General features: G+C 40.1%; 1 long non-coding RNA gene across 1 annotated transcript in view; it reads left to right on the top strand.

Moving 5' to 3' along the window:
- LOC137652489 (uncharacterized) overlaps positions 1–16,473 on the top strand; it is a 106,158-nt gene that overhangs the window by 62,829 nt on the left and 26,856 nt on the right. The window contains exon 3 of the long non-coding RNA XR_011046324.1: positions 3,586–3,731. This is a non-coding gene — a long non-coding RNA (uncharacterized lncRNA). The remainder of the gene's footprint in view (positions 1–3,585; positions 3,732–16,473) is intronic.

Raw genomic sequence — 16,473 nt, 5'->3', positions numbered from 1 at the left:
GCATTCATTCGGTGGTGCGTCATGGGAGGCTGCAAGCTCAGACGTGAAAGCGGCTGAAGCCTTTGTTAAGACGTTCGAAGAGTTGACTTTCCGGGATAGCTACAGTCCCCAGCAAGTCTTCAATTGCAACGAGACTGGGCTTTTTTTGGAAAAAAAATGCCTCGTCGAACGTACATTACGGCAGAAAAAAAGAGGCTACCTGGGCATAAGCCTATGAAGTGGGGATTGCAAGGTGAAACCCCTGCTGGTGTATCTATCCAATACTCCTCGAGCCTTCAAGACGCACAAAGTAACTAAGGAAAATCTAAACGTGTTTTGGATGGCTAATGGAAAAGCCTGGGTAACAAGACAATTGTTTATCGATTGGATAAATATCTGTTTTGGCCAGACTGTGAAAAAGTATTTGGAAGAGAAGCGCCTCCCTGCGAAATGCCGGCTGGTGCTAGACAATGCCCCTGCTCACCCTCCTCCCCTCCATGAAGATATTGTAGCAGAATATTCCTTCATCAATATTCTCTCTTCCACCGAACACCACCCCTCTCCTCCAGCCCATGGACCAGCAAGTGATTTCAAACTTCAAGAAGCTTTATACGAAATATCTCAAGAGAGGTTTCGAAATCATTGAGACCACAAATCTCACCCTTCGTCAATTTTGGAAGGAGCATTTTGATACCGTCATATTCCTCAAAATGATCGATCAAGCTTGGCAGGAGGTTTCGAGATGCACTTTGGAACTCTGCTTGGAAGAAGCTGTGGCCTGAAGCCGTCTCCGCACGAGATTTCGAGGGCTTTCACTCAGACCAAACTGAAGACGATTCCGAAAATGTTGACGATCCTGAACCTGTTGCTCAATCTGAAGTTGCCGAGATTGTTACACTCGGGAAGTCCATGAGTCTGGAAGTTGATGAGGCCAACACTGATGAGCTTATCGAGGAGCACCAAGAAGAAGTTACGACGTTTGACCGGAAGGAGTTGGAGGTCATGCGAGTGAATGTCGTTCAGGAAGAGTACTGCGGGGGAGGAGGATGACCCACTGACAACGGCAGAAATTAACTAGGGTCTAGATGGCTACTTTAAAATGGTGGCTTTCGTAGAAAAAAGACACCCAGAAAAAAATTCTCACTGGTCGTGCGCTTGAGTACTGTAATGAAGTTTGCCTGAGTCATTTCAGGAAAATTTTAAGAAGCAGGCAGAAACAAGCGTCTTTGGACAAATATTTTAGAAAGAGTCCTTTGGTAGAAGCCGACCAAGTGCCAGCTAAGAAACAAATGAAAAGTGGCAGTGAAGAAGAAAATGCGTAGTGTAATTAAATTTAGAAAATACATAATGTAAAGTAAATAAAAAATAGAAAAAGGAAAAAAAAAAGATATTTAATTCAAGTTTATCTTAAAGCTAAGTGTTGATATTTCCTGCCATTTGTTGATGCGTTTCCTAAAATTAAGTGCTAATGTTTTCTGTCTTTTATAAATCTGTTTTGTAAAGTTGAGTATTTACGTTTTATGCAACTTGTACGTAAATGTTTTCCGCCGTTTTCGTCCTCCTCTACCGCCCCGCACTTTGCTCTCGGACATCGCCTCACTCCAAAGGTAAGGTTCCACATTTTTTTTTACTGTATTTTTACTGTTTGCTCTAATTAAACACTTCTTTTTCAGATTATTAATGTTAATTTATTATTAAATTATCAAAATACAGTACGTTTCATATATTTAGAACTGTTTAGTGGTGCATATCCTTTTTATAATCATTTAATGTGGTGTTTTTCTAGGGTCTGGAATGAATTAGGCTATTTACATGTAAAAGGCGACTCGCAACACGAAACATCACTTTACAAAAGCCCTTACGCAACCAAATAATTTTGTGCTATGAGGCATTACTGTACAGAGTAAGGTTATCATAATAATGTTATTTTGATTTCTTTAAGTAAAGTGAAAATTTGTTGCAAATCTTTGGGAGCTCATAACTCGAAAACATACTTATTCACACTTAGGTACATTTTCTCACTTATTTATTGTTTGATTATAGAGAGAGATATCATTGAAAAGAAGAATAAAAATCCCCAATTTTGTGGCCCAGAATTTTTATTTTCGTTTTTCTCTTTTTTTCTTGAATGTTTTACGTGTAGAAGAAAATAAGAAAAAAATTATTAAAAAAAAAAAAAAAAAAAAGGAAAATAAAAAATCTGTCACACAGCATTATTTGATTTATAAAGAAGTTTCGATGGTATTAATTTTCAAAACAATTGGTGTCATAGTAGTGGAGAAAAATGTACCTAATAAAATTGTTAAAGTCATGATTTTTGCTAATATATAAAAAAGTTTTTGATCAAATGGCTTGAAATTTTTACATGATGAAGGTATTATATATTTCCAAAACATATGTAGAAATTGTGCATTTTGAATAATTAGAAAAAAGAATTTGAGGCATGGCGGATGGTCCCCTTAACCCTCACTAAATTTTAATGGCTGGTCATTTCAGCTTCACCAAAAGTAATACCCCCAAATAAATAACTGAGAGTGGGGCTAAGACAAGAATGTGTGATGTCGCCATGGTTGTTCAATTTGTTTGTTGATGGAGTTGTAAGAGAAGTGAATGGTCAAGGGCTTAGCCAAGGATTGAAACTGATAGATGAGTGTGATCATGAGTGGGAGGTAAATTTTGTTTGTGGATGATACTGTATTGGTTGCGGACTCGTAGTAGAAGCTGGGTTGCGCAGTGACAGAATTTGGAAGGATGTGTGACAGGAGAAACTTGAGAGTTATTGTGGGTAAGAGTAAGGTTATGAGGTGCACGAGAAGGGAGGGAGGTGCTAGATTGAATATCATGTTTAATGGAGAGTTACTTGAAGTAGAAATAAGAAATTTTTCATATCCAATTTTTTTTTTGGATTCTAACTATATTAACTCGCCTACAATCAGACTTTAAAGAAATTTCAAACTTATGATAAACTAAGAAAATATGAATTTCATAGCGTGCCTCAGAGTTATTTTTATTCATAACTTATTAAAACAAAGGCTTTTCAGTATTAAGTTTTTTATCTCTTAAGATTAGCACACACAGCTGTTATCTCTCCCTACCCGGAGGCTTTAAAGTTACCTCCATGTTGGTTCAGATGGTCAATTCATATTTTCATTAAAACTTTTAAGTAAAAGGAATTGTGTTTAGAAATGCAATACTTTGATATAGGAAATTATCTAATTTTTGGGATAGTTTACATTATTTCTATATATAGGAACAATTTTTTTTACCATAATCCCACTATTGGCCATTGCAGTGCTTTTCCCTGGGGTTTAAAAAGGCTTAACTATTGTAGCTGAGTAAGAAATTAACTACCAGTTTTACAAGATTTAACAATCAAATCAGTTTGTGCTGAGGGTTGTCCATATAAGAGACAAGATTTTTATATCTAGGAAAAAGGGAATTTCTTTTCAGACTTTGAAGTGTTATGGTTTTATGTATGTTTTACCTACATTTTGTATGGTTGAACAGTTTACATCCTTATTCGACACTTTAAGCAATATTGATGTATTTTAGGAATATCAGGTGATTTATGTTAATTTTGGTGTCAATTTTATTTTTGTTTTACAGCCGTTATGTCGAAATATCAGGGACCTAACATACCTGCAGCATTTCGATCTGGTCCAACTCCTTCAAGTAGAGTAATCAGAGGTCCAGTTCAGTATAAATTAGACCCTCAGGAATCCAAACCTTGGGTAAAAAAGTTAAAAGGAAAGGTATGTTAACTTTGCCATATGTTTTTTTGGAATTTGTTTTAACAAAACAATGTTTATAGGTACACACATGCTTGTCACTCTATGATAGAGATAATGTTCCAGTGAAAGACTATGAGAAAAATCATAGCCGGTTATGCTATGCCAACTGAAGAATATCAACGATTGTCTTGTCTACTCTTATTGAACACGAATAAAGAATCAATCAATAAAAATAAGTGAATAGCCTTTATTCTAACAATACAGTAAATGTAAATTACTTGGAAAAGAAAGCTGAAATGTTATACATGTACTTTATTTGCAAATACTCACCATTGATGATTAGTCTTATTATATGTAAGGCCATTGAGGAAGTTGATCATGGTTGTACAGTCTGTCAATTTATGTGATGGAGCATAGGAAAATGACTCTACCTCATTCAACCTTTGAATAATGTGAGAGGGCTTTTATCTCTACTTTGGCACTTATGGATGGGACAGGACATACCTTCATAAAGACCCCTCTCTTTCTATCTTGTAATGATGTAAGGGGGCTATCTCTACTTTGATATTTGTGGTTGTGACAGTACATATCTTCTTAAAGACCCCTTTCTTCCTATCTTCTAATGATATAAGGAGGCTATCTCTACTCTGGAACTTGTGGGTGGGACAGGACATATATTCATAAAGACCCTTCTCTTCTTATCTTCTAATGATGTAGGGGGGGGGCTCTCTCTTCTTTGGTACTTGTGGATATGACAGTATATATCTTCAAAAAGACCCTTCTCTTTCTATCATCAAATGATGTAAGGGGGCTATCTCCACTTTCTACTTGAGGATGGGACAGGATATATCTTCATAAAGACCCCTCTCTTCCTATTTTCTAAGGATGTAAGGGGGCTATCTCTACTTTGATATTTGTGGATGTGACAGTACATATCTTCATAAAGACCCCTCTCTTCCTATCTTCTAATGATATAAGGAGGCTATCTCCACTTTGGTACTTGTGGATGGGACAGTACATATCTTCATAAAGACCCCTCTCTTACTATCTTCTAATGATGTAAGGGGGGCTATCTCTTCTTTGGTACTTGTGGCTGTGACAGTACAAATCTTCAAAAAGACCCATCTCTTCATATCTTCTAATGATGTAAAGGGGGTTTTCTCTATTTTGCTATTTGAGGATGGGATAGGACATATCTCAATAAAGACCCCTCTAATTCTATCTTCTAATGATGTAAAGGGAGCTATCTCTACTTTGGTACTTGTGGATGGGATAGGACATATTTTCATAAAGACCCCTTACATTCTATATTCTAATGATGTAAAAGATGCTAATTCTACTTTGGTACTTATGGATGGAACAGGGCATAACTTCATTAAGACTCCCCTCTTCCAATTATGTAAAAGGAGCTATTTCTACTTTGGTACTCATGGATGGGACAGGGCATAGGTCTTCTAATGATGTAAGGTGGGATATCTCTAATTTGGTACTTGTGGATGGGGCAGGATATGTCTTCATAAAAACCCCTCTCTTTCTGTCTTCTAATGATGTAAGGGGGCCTATCTCTACTTTGGCACATATGGATGGGACAGGACATATCTTCATAAAGACCTCTCTCTTCCTATCCTCTAATGATGTAATGGGGGTTATCTCTACTTTGGTACTTGTGGATGGGACAAGCCATATCTTCAAAAAGACCACTCTCTCTTTCTATCTAATTATGTAATGGGGGCTATCTATACTTTGGTACATGTACATGGGAGAGAACATCTTCATAAGGACTCCTCTCTTTCATCTTCTATTAATGTAAGGGAGGCTATCTCTACTTGGGTACATGTGGATGGGACAGGACATATCTTGATAAAGACCCTTCTTCCTGTCCTAAATGATGTAAGGGAGCTATCTCTACTACAGTAGTTGTGGTTGGGACAGGACATATCTTCATAAAGTTCACTCTCTTCCTATCTTATAATGATGCAAGGGGGGGCTATCGGTAGTTCATTACTTATGGATAGGACAGGACATCTTCATAAAGATGACTCTCTTCTATATTCTAATGATGTAAGGGGGCTAACTCTACTTTGGTACTTGTTGACTGGACTGGACATATCTTCATAAAGACCCCTCTCTTCTTATCGTCTAATGATATAAGGGGACCATCTCTACTTTTGTACTTGTAGATGGGACAGGACATAGCTTCATAAAGATCCCTCTTTTCCTATTTTCTAATGATGTAAGGTGCCTATCTCTACTTTGGTACTTGTGGATGGGACAGGACATACCTTTATAAAGACCCCTCTCTTCCTATCTTCTAAAGATGTAATGGGGGCTATCTCTACTTTGGTAGTTGTGGATGGGTCAGGATATATATTTATAAAGACTCCTATCTTCTAATGATGTAAGGGGGCTATCATTACTTTGGTACTTGTGGATGGGACAGGACATACCTTCATAAAGACCTCTCTCTTCTTGTCTTCTAATGATGTAAATGGGGTTATCTCTACTTTGGTACTTGTGGATTGGACAGGACATACCTTCATAAAGACCCCTCTCTTCTTATCTTCTAATAATCTAAGGGGACTATCTCCACTTTTTTTACTTATCGATGGGACAGGTTATATCTTCATAATAAATACCCCTCTTTTCCTATTTTCTAATGATGTAAGTGGGCCTATCTCTTGTTTGGTATTTGTGGATGGGTCAGGACATATCTTCATAAAGACATCTCTCTTCCTATTTTCTAATGAAGTAAGGGGGCTATCTTTAAGTTAGTACTTGAGCATGGGACAGGCCATATCTTCAAAGAGACCCCCCTCTTTCTATCTTATAATGATTTAAGTGGTCTATCTCTACTTGGTACTTGTGGAGGGGACAGGAAATATCTTCATAAAGACCCCTGTCTTCCTAGCTTCTTATGATGTAAAAGTGGCTATCTCTACTTTGGTACTTATGGAAGGGACAAGACATATATTCAGAAATACTCCCCTGTACTTATGGAAGGGACAGGATATGAGTTCAGAAATACTTCACTCTTTCTATCTTCTAAGGATGTAAAGGGGGCTAGCTCTACTTTGGTAGTTGTGGGTATGACAAGAATTTTCTTCAAAAAGATCCCTCTCTATTTTATAATGATGTAAGGTGGGTGTCTCTATTTTGGTACCTATGAATGGGACAGAACATATCTTCATAAAGAGCCCTCTCTTCTTAACTTCTATTGATTTAAGCGAGCTATCTCTTCTTAGGTATTTGTGGATGGGACAAGACATATCTTCTTAAAAAAACCCTCTCTTCCTATATTCTTATGTGAGAGAGGGGGCTATCTTTTCTTTGGGTCTTGTGGATGGGACAGGACATACCTTCAAAAAGACTCCTCTCTTGCTATCTTCTAATGATGTAAGGGTGCTATCTCTACTTAGGTATTTGTGGATGGAACAGGAAATATCTTCATAAAGACCCCTCTCTTTCTATCTTCTTATGATGTAAGAGGGGGCTATCTTTACTTTGGGACTTTTGGATGGTACAGGACATATTTACAAAAAGACCTCTCTCTTCCTATCTCTACTTTTGTTCTTGTGGATGGGACAGGACATATCTTCATAAAGACCCCTCTCTTCTAATGATGTAAGGGTCTGTCTCTACTTTGGTACTTGTGGATGGGACCGGACATATTTTAAAAAGTCTCCTCTCTTGTTATCTTCTAATGATGTAAGGGGGGCTATCTCTACTTAGGTACATGTGGATGGGACATGACATATCTTCATAAAGATCACTCTCTTGCTATCTTCTAATGATGTAAAGGGGGCTATCTCTCCTTTGGTACTTGTGGATGGTCTCAGACATATCTTCTAAAAGATCCCTCTCCTCCTATCTTCTAATGGTGTAAGGGTGGCTATCTCTACTTTGTTACCTTGTGGATGGGGCATGACATATCTTCATAAAGACCCCTCTCTTCCTATGTTCTAATTATGTAAGAGAGGGCTAACTCTACTTTGGTACTTGTGCATGGGATAGGACATTAACTTCATAATGACCCCTCTATTCATATCTTTAATGATGTAACGGGGCTATCTCTCTTTTGGTACTTGTGGATGGGAGTGGGCATATCTTCATAAAGACCCCCCCCCCCCTCTTCCTATCTTCTAATTATGTTTGGGGGGCTGTCTCTACTTTTATACTTGTGAATGGGGCAGGACATATCTTCATAAAGACCCTTCTCTTATCTTCTAATGATGTAAAGGGGGTCATCTATACTTTGGTACTTGTGGATGATACAGGACATATCTTCATAAAGACTCCTCTTTTCCTATCTTCTCATGATGTAAGAGAGGGTTATCTTAACTTGGGGCTTGTGGATGGTACATGACATATCTCCTTAAAGACATCAACTTATAACTACTGTACAGTAGAACCTCTACATATGATATTAACTCGTTCCGGAAGCTGCTTTGTATGTTAAAACAATAGTATCTGGGAGCAAATATTCCCATAAGAATACACTGTAATTTGTATAATTTGTTCTACAGCCCAAAAACGTATGATAACTCCTTAATAAATTACTACACATAATTACACATAACAATAATACAATTGCATTATATAAGAGAGATGTAAAAAAGAATAATTATAAAGAAATAATAAATAAAAAAGATATTTTTATTGTCACTTTACCTTAGAGACAAGCCAACGCAGGCATAGGATTTGCTACGCAGGAGGAGACGGACGGTCGGCGAGGAGGTAGAGATGGTGACTGCGATAACGTACCATAATTTACTCTAACTTACACTACTTGAACTTTAACCTAACTTAGCTTATTTATATATATATATATATATATATATATATATATATATATATATATATATATATATATATATATATATATATATATATATATATATATATATATATATATATATATATATATATATTTACGACAGAATGCCAGTAGCTGGGTATATTGTTTTGGGTGGTCGTGGCTTTGCAACGGCCACGCACACACACTTGGCCCACATCATTTTCACCGCGGCTCAAGACATATGAGACAGGCGGCTTCTCCGATGTTGGTTGCATCGGGCTGCCGGGTTCTTGTTATGTCAAGGCCCGCCTTGTCGTTTCCTCCACCCTTCTTCATCTCTTTCTCACCATCATCATCATCATCACCACCAGCAAGTCCTGAGGCGACAGCACCGTGGGTGAAGGGGGCAGGCCTGGATAGCTGGAAGCCCTTAGCCCACGACTGCACTCAGGCGGCGAGTCTAAGATTCAGTCGCTCTCTGGTGACGGTGCCGTGACACCAGAGTTCGGCAGCTGGACCCGTGACTGGGCTGGCCTATTGAGGACACCGCAGCCCACCCCACATGGGGAGGCCCCTAGAAAAGGTGGGGTAAACATCGGACACGGCAAACCCGTCTGGTCAGCTCACCGCGGCTGGCGGACATCCCACTAATGCGGTCGAAATAACAAAAAAAAAATATTAACCTTAGGTGCGTGGAACATCCGCACCCTCCAAGACGTGACGAACACCAACCGCCCGGAACGACGTACAGCCCTCGTCTGCAAGGAGCTAGCCCGCTTCAATGTTGATGTGGCGGCTCTTAGCGAGACCAGACTACCCGAAGAGGGCAACATCAGGGAAGCTGGAACAGGCTACACCATCTTCTGGAAAGGCAAGGCCCTAGAGGAGCCTCGCATCCACGGTGTCGGCTTCGCCATCCGTTCCCAGCTAGTGCAGCAGCACAACCTAGCTCCCAAGGCCATCAGTGAGCGCCTGATGACTGTCCGCATCCCCATCACGCGGGACAGACATCTCACCCTGATCTCTCTCTACGCCCCGACTATGACCTCAACCGATGATAACAAAGCTGCCTTCTACACCCAGCTCGACCGCACCATCCAGGCAGTGCCCGCCAATGACAAGCTCGTTGTGCTTGGCGACTTTAATGCCCGAGTAGGCAAAGACCATCGCCTGTGGGAGGGAATTATTGGCCGCCATGGCATTGGAAATTGCAACGCCAATGGCCAACTCCTACTGGGTCTGTGTGCAGAACACCAACTTGTGGTAACCAACACCATCTTCCAGTTATAAAGCGACAAAAGACCACATGGAGACACCCACGGTCTAAACACTGGCACACCCTTGACTATGTCCTGACCAGAGCCAGAGATCGAGGAGACGTCCGCATCACCCGATCCATGCCCGGAGCGGACGACTGCTGGACGGACCACAGACTCCTCATCTCCCGACTCTCCGTGACGACCCTACGACCACCCAGAAGGGCACCTGACAGCGTACCACATCAACGCTTTGATTGTAGTAAGCTCCGCAACCCACAGGTGGCACAGAACTACAAGGAGGCCTGCGAACAATACCTCGCAGACCCTGTGGGTCAGGCCACTGTTGAGCACCACTGGACCACCCTCAGAAACGCCATGGCCCGTGCCGCGGAGGAACCACTAGGCTACACCACCAAGAAACGGCAGGATTGGTTTGATGAGTGATGCTACCATCTCTCTTCTCATTGAAACCAAACGACAAGCACGCCTGACTTTGGAAAACCAACCAACAGCAGCTAACAAATGTGCTCACAAGGTGGCTGAAGCTGGTTGCCAGAGAGGTATCCGTGAAGCCCAGAACATCTGGTGGCAAAGAAAAGCTGCAGAAATACAGAGTTTCGCTGACCAACGTGACCTGCTCAGATTCTATGCAGCAACAAAGGAAATATTCGGTCCCACACGGTCATCAGTGGGCAGCCTGAAGGACGCGGATGGGGCCACGACCATCACCGACAGGGAGGGCATCCTGGCCAGGTGGAGGTCTCACTTTGAGAACCTCCTCAATGACCAAGCAGACACCCCAGGCGATCTCCTGCGAATGACCCCGCAGCATCCCGTCCGTCACTGGATGGCACTACCACCCTCCATCCATGACTTCAACAAGGCCCTGCAGCGCATGAAGCCCGGCAAAGCCCAAGGGCCAGACAACATCCCGTTGGAGCTCCTCACTCACGGTGGCCCCGGCTTGAGGAACCGTTTGATGCTCCTTATACTGAAAATATGGGAGACCAAGACCCCCCCCAGTGACTTCCGCGATGCAAACATCACCACCATCTTCAAGAAGGGAGACAGGGAGAACTGTAACAACTACCGGGGAATATCACTACTAAGTATCGCGAGTAAGATTTTCGCTCGGATTCTCCTTGACCGCCTCCTTATTCTCGCAGAAGACGTCCTGCCAGAGTCCCAGTGCGGCTTTCGACCTTCCCGCGGGACCATAGACATGATCTTCTGTGCGCGACAACTACAAGAGAAGAGCCTCGAACAACAACAGCCCATAATGTTCATCTTCTGGGATTTGAAAAAGGCCTTCGACAAAGTACCTCGACCTGCCATGTGGGCTGTCCTCAAAAGATATGGCTGCCCACCCGATTTTGTCAAGTTGGTGCGTGCCCTCCATGACGGAATGGTTGGGAGAGTCTGCCACCAGAACTCTCTTTCAGACCCATTCCCCATCAACGGTGGCCTGAAGCAGGGCTGTGTTCTGGCCCCGACGTGTTTCTCGCTATACACTGCAGCAATGCTCAACGAGATTCCCCCAGACACACCCTCAGTCGACCTACGTTTCCGCATGGATGGAGGCGCTTTCAACCTCGCTAGACTCCGCGCCAGAACCAAGACCACCTTGTGTGCAGTGCGAGAACTGCAGTATGCTGATGACAATGCCACCCCAGGTCAGACGGCAGAGGACCTGCAGTCGTTAGCTGATGCATACAACTCTGCCTACGAACGTTTTGGGATGCAAGTCAACTCAGACAAAACCAAGACCCTCGTCCAACATCCACCAGGACTGATGCTCCCCAACTTCAATACCACAGTGAATGACCAACCGTTGGAACAGGTAGACCAGTTCTCCTACCTAGGGAGCATCCTAACATCAGCTCCCACAAGCAAAAAGGACGTGGAGAATAGGATCAGGGCAGCCCACTCCGCCTTTGGCCGACTTAACTGCCGCGTATTTAACAACCACGCACTGACAATGACCACCAAAATAATGGTGTTCAGGGCAGTAGTTCTCTCCACGCTCCTGTATGCATGTGAAACATGGACACTATATAAAAACGATCTTAAAAACCTAGAACGCTTCCAACAAATGAAACTGAGGCAGATCTTGAAAATCCCCTTGGAGAGCCACACCACCAACATTGAAGTCTTAGAACGTGCCTCGCTGACCAGCGTGGAGGCCACCATCATCCACCACCGCCTCCGCTGGATAGGACACGTGCATAGGATGGATCCATCTAGGCTCCCAAAGAAAATATTCTACGGAGAACTGACCCAGGGCACCAGACCACGAGGAGCCCCGAAAATGCGCTATAAAGATCAACTAAAGCGCACCCTGGCTCTAACTGACATCGATCCTTCCTCATGGGAAGAAACAGCCAGGGACAGGAAAACCTGGAGGAGTACAGTACACCATGGCACCGTGGAATTCGAGGAGAGGAGGAGACAAAATGAGGAGGCTAGGAGGAGAAGAAGGAGAGAGCGATTAGAACAGCCCCGCCCACCACCTACCCTCCCTTGTGAACACTGTCCGCGACTCTTCCACCACAGACTAGGACTTAACAGCCACATCAGGCATAAGCACCCACCCCACAGATAGGAGGCTGATGGCTAACGACAGAACCCAATACTCGGACACGAGTGGGCGCCGACGATATATATTTACATTTTAATTTTCATCACTTTCACTTCAATTCAATCTTAGTTTTCTTTGCTTCACTTTGATCCCCTTTGATGGATTGACTGATTTAATGGCTTCCGTCTGCTTGATGATCGTCGAGATCGTAAACATATTCTGGCCATATTGTTTAGCCAGATCTCTCACACGCTCACCGCGCTCATGTCTTTCTATAATTTCTTGTTTCAATTATAATGAAAGCATTGCCTTCTTCCTTTTCTCTCCATTACTAATACCTTTACCAAAACTAAGCTTCTTAGGACCCATGATTATACGTGAAATCAGAAATGAAACGTGAGAAAAGGAAGATAATAAGCACTGTTAATAACAGTCCAAACAGAGGTCAACCACATGATGGGCACGAAAACAGAGAAATGACCGACTTGACGCTCGATGGCGTCCCTCTGACGTGCTGCCGACTACCGGCGTAAACAAGATCTAAGTTGAATGTTGGAGCATGACTTCGGGTGTCGAGACGATAATTTGATCAAATTTTACTTCGGATGTTGAAACAATCGTGTGTAGAGGTTCCACTGTGTGTGTGTGTATATATATATATATATATATATATATATATATATATATATATATATATATATATATATATATATATATATATATATATATATATATATTATATACTGTATATATATATATATATATATATATATATATATATATATATATATATATATATATATATATGTGTGTGTGTGTGTGTGTGTGTGTGTGTGTGTGTGTGTGTGTGCACATGTATATATAAATAAACACATTTAGGTAATAAACACTTTTCCCCAGATTTATAACATAGCAAGCATCAGGTTAGTCAGGTTGGCCAATTGAGAATGATGCAGGCTAACTACAGTATCTATTATGAAGATATGCCAATAAAATATAAGGTAAAAATGGCTTTACTTCCTTCACTATAATTTCTTTCTATAACATGAATCTTTTCATGTACGTCAGTAGTTATTGCACTGAGGCTGAGGATTACCTACAATTAAACAAAACTTATTATGCAAGGTTTGATTTTTAGAATGTTAGTATAAGACAAAACTCAATTTTTAAGGGTGAATTTTAGGATTTAGTGTTCATCTTATACTGTATGTGGAAATATACAGTGGAACCTCTACATACGATTGTTCCAACATCCTAAGTAAAATTTGATCAAATTTTTGTCTCGACACCTAAAGTCATGCTCCAACATCCGACGTAGATCATACGGGTAGAATTTTCTCGAAGCGTCGGTCATAGTTTCTTGTTTACGTCAGTAGACAGCAGCACATCAAAGGGACGCCATTGAGGGTAGTGTCGGTCACTTCTCTGTTCTCGTGCGCATCGTGTGGTTTTCCTCTGTTCGGCCTGTTATTACCAGTGCTTATTATCTTCCTTTTCTCACGTTCCATTTTTTATTTTACATATTATCATGTGTCTTAAGAAGCTTAGTTTTGGTACAGGTATTAGTAGTGGTGAGAAAAGGAAGAAGGCAATGCTTTCATTGAAATTGAAGCAAGAAATTATAGAAAAACATGAGCATGGTGTGCGTGTGTGATCTGGCTAAACAATAAGGCCGGAATATGTCTACGATCCTGATGATCATCAAGCAGAAGGAAGCTATTAATAAAACAGTCAAACCATCGAAGGGGATCAAAGTGAAGCAAAGAAAACTAAGATTGAATTGAAGTGAAAGTGATGAAAATTAAAAATAAAAAAGAAAAAAAAATTAAATAAAATATAAAATATAAAAGCTAAGTTAGGTTAAAGTTCAGGTAGAGTAAGTTACGATATGTTATCACAGTCACTATCTCTACCTCCTCGCTGATCGTCTGTCTACTCTTGCTTAGCAAATCCTACACCTGCGTTGACGTGTGTCTTAAGGTAAAGTGACAATAAAACCCCTTTCTTGATTGATAATTCTTTATAATAATTCTTTTTTACATATCTCTTATATAATGCAATTGTATTATTGTTATGAGTAATTATGTGTAGTAATTTATTAAGGATTTATCATAGGCTTTTGGGCTGTAGAACGAGTTATACATATTACAGTGTATTCTTATGGGAATATTTGCTCCAACATATGATTGTTTTAACATAGGAAGCAGGTCCCGGAACGAATTAAGATCGTATGTAGAGGTTCCACTGTATATATATATATATATATATATATATATATATATATATATATATATATATATATATATATATATATATATATATATATATATATATATATATATATATATATATATATATATATATATATCTATCTATCTATCTATCTATATACCAAGGCACTTCCCCCAATTTTGGGGGGTAGCCGACACCAACAATGAAACAAAACAAAAAGGGGACCTCTACTCTCTCTCTCTCTCTATATATATATATATATATATATATATATATATATATATATATATATATATATATATATATATATATATATGGCTTATTCGTTTATGAAAGACACGTCTAAATGTGCAGAATTTTTCATTAATTGAATGCCAAGTAACTAACTACCAGTTAGCTACGATGGTGAAGATGGGTTGATTTCACTTCTAAGTACAAAAAACCTGAATTCGACAGATATAATTACAGGAGAATTGTCATTGATTATCTTTCTTCGTGGCCAAGTGGTTAGTCACTGTCTATACAAGTTTGCTGGACCAGGGTTCGACTCCCGGCCGGTCACAAGCTCATGTCTTTGTGTGATTTCGCCTTGGGCTCTGATCTCGAGGTCATTAAGAGAATCCAGACATTATTATATAAAAAAATATATGGCTTATTTGAATATGAAAAACACGTCTAAATGTGCAAAATTTACCATTAACCGAATGCCAAGTAACAAACTACCAATTAGCTACGATGGTGAAGATGGGTTGATTTCAATTTTAAGTACAAAAAACTGAATTCAACAGGTATAAGTACAGAAGAATTGTAATTGACTTTTATCTTTCTTTGTGGCCAAGTGGTTAGTCACTGTCTATACAAGTTTGCCAGACCAGGGTTCGACTCCTGGCCGGTCACAATCTCTTGTCTTTGTGTGATTTCGCCTGGGGCTCTAATCCTGAGGTCGTTAAGAGAATCCAGACATTAATGTATAAAAAATATATGGCTTATTTGAATATGAAAAACACTTCTAAATGTGCAAAATTTATCATTAATCGAATGCCAAGTAACAAACTACCAATTAGCTACGATGGTAAAGATTGGTTGATTTATTTCAATTATAAGTACAAAAAACCTGAATTCAACAGGTATAAGTACAGAAGAATTGTCATTGAATTTTATCTTTCTTCGTGGCCAAGTGGTTCGTCACTGTCTATACAAGTTTGCTGGACCAGGGTTCGACTCCCGGCTGGTCACAAGCACTTATCTGTATGTGATTTCGCCTGGGGCTCTGATCCCAAGCTCTTTGAGAGAATCCAGACAATAATGTATTAAAAATATATGGCTTATTTGAATATGAAAAACACTTCTAAATGTGCAAAATTTATCATTAATCGAATGCCAAGTAACAAACTACCAATTAGCTACGATGGTAAAGATTGGTTGATTTATTTCAATTATAAGTACAAAAAACCTGAATTCAACAGGTATAAGTACAGAAGAATTGTCATTGACTTTTATCTTTCTTCGTGGCCAAGTGGTTCGTCACTGTCAATACAAGTTTGCCGACCAGGGTTCGACTCCCAGCTGGTCACAAGCTCTTGTCTTTGTGTGATTTTGCCTGGGGCTCTGATCCTGAGGTTGTTAAAGGAATCCTGACATTAATGTATTTAAAATATATGGCTTATTTGGATATGAAAAACATGTGTAAATGTGCAAAATTTATCATTAATCGAATGCCAAGTAACAAATTACCAATTAGCTACGAAAATGAAGATAGGTTGATTTCAATTCTAAGTATAAAAAAACAGAATTTTACAGGTATAAGTACAGAAGAATTGTTATTGACTTGTATCTTTCTTCGTGGCCAAGTGGTTACTCACTGTCTCTACAAGTTTGTCGGACTAGGTTTCGACTCCC

Source organism: Palaemon carinicauda, chromosome 1 (assembly GCF_036898095.1).
Source record: "Palaemon carinicauda isolate YSFRI2023 chromosome 1, ASM3689809v2, whole genome shotgun sequence".
NCBI lineage: Eukaryota > Metazoa > Arthropoda > Malacostraca > Decapoda > Palaemonidae > Palaemon > Palaemon carinicauda.
Note: the sequence above shows the minus strand (reverse complement) of the source record. Positions and strands in the feature narration are given on the sequence as shown.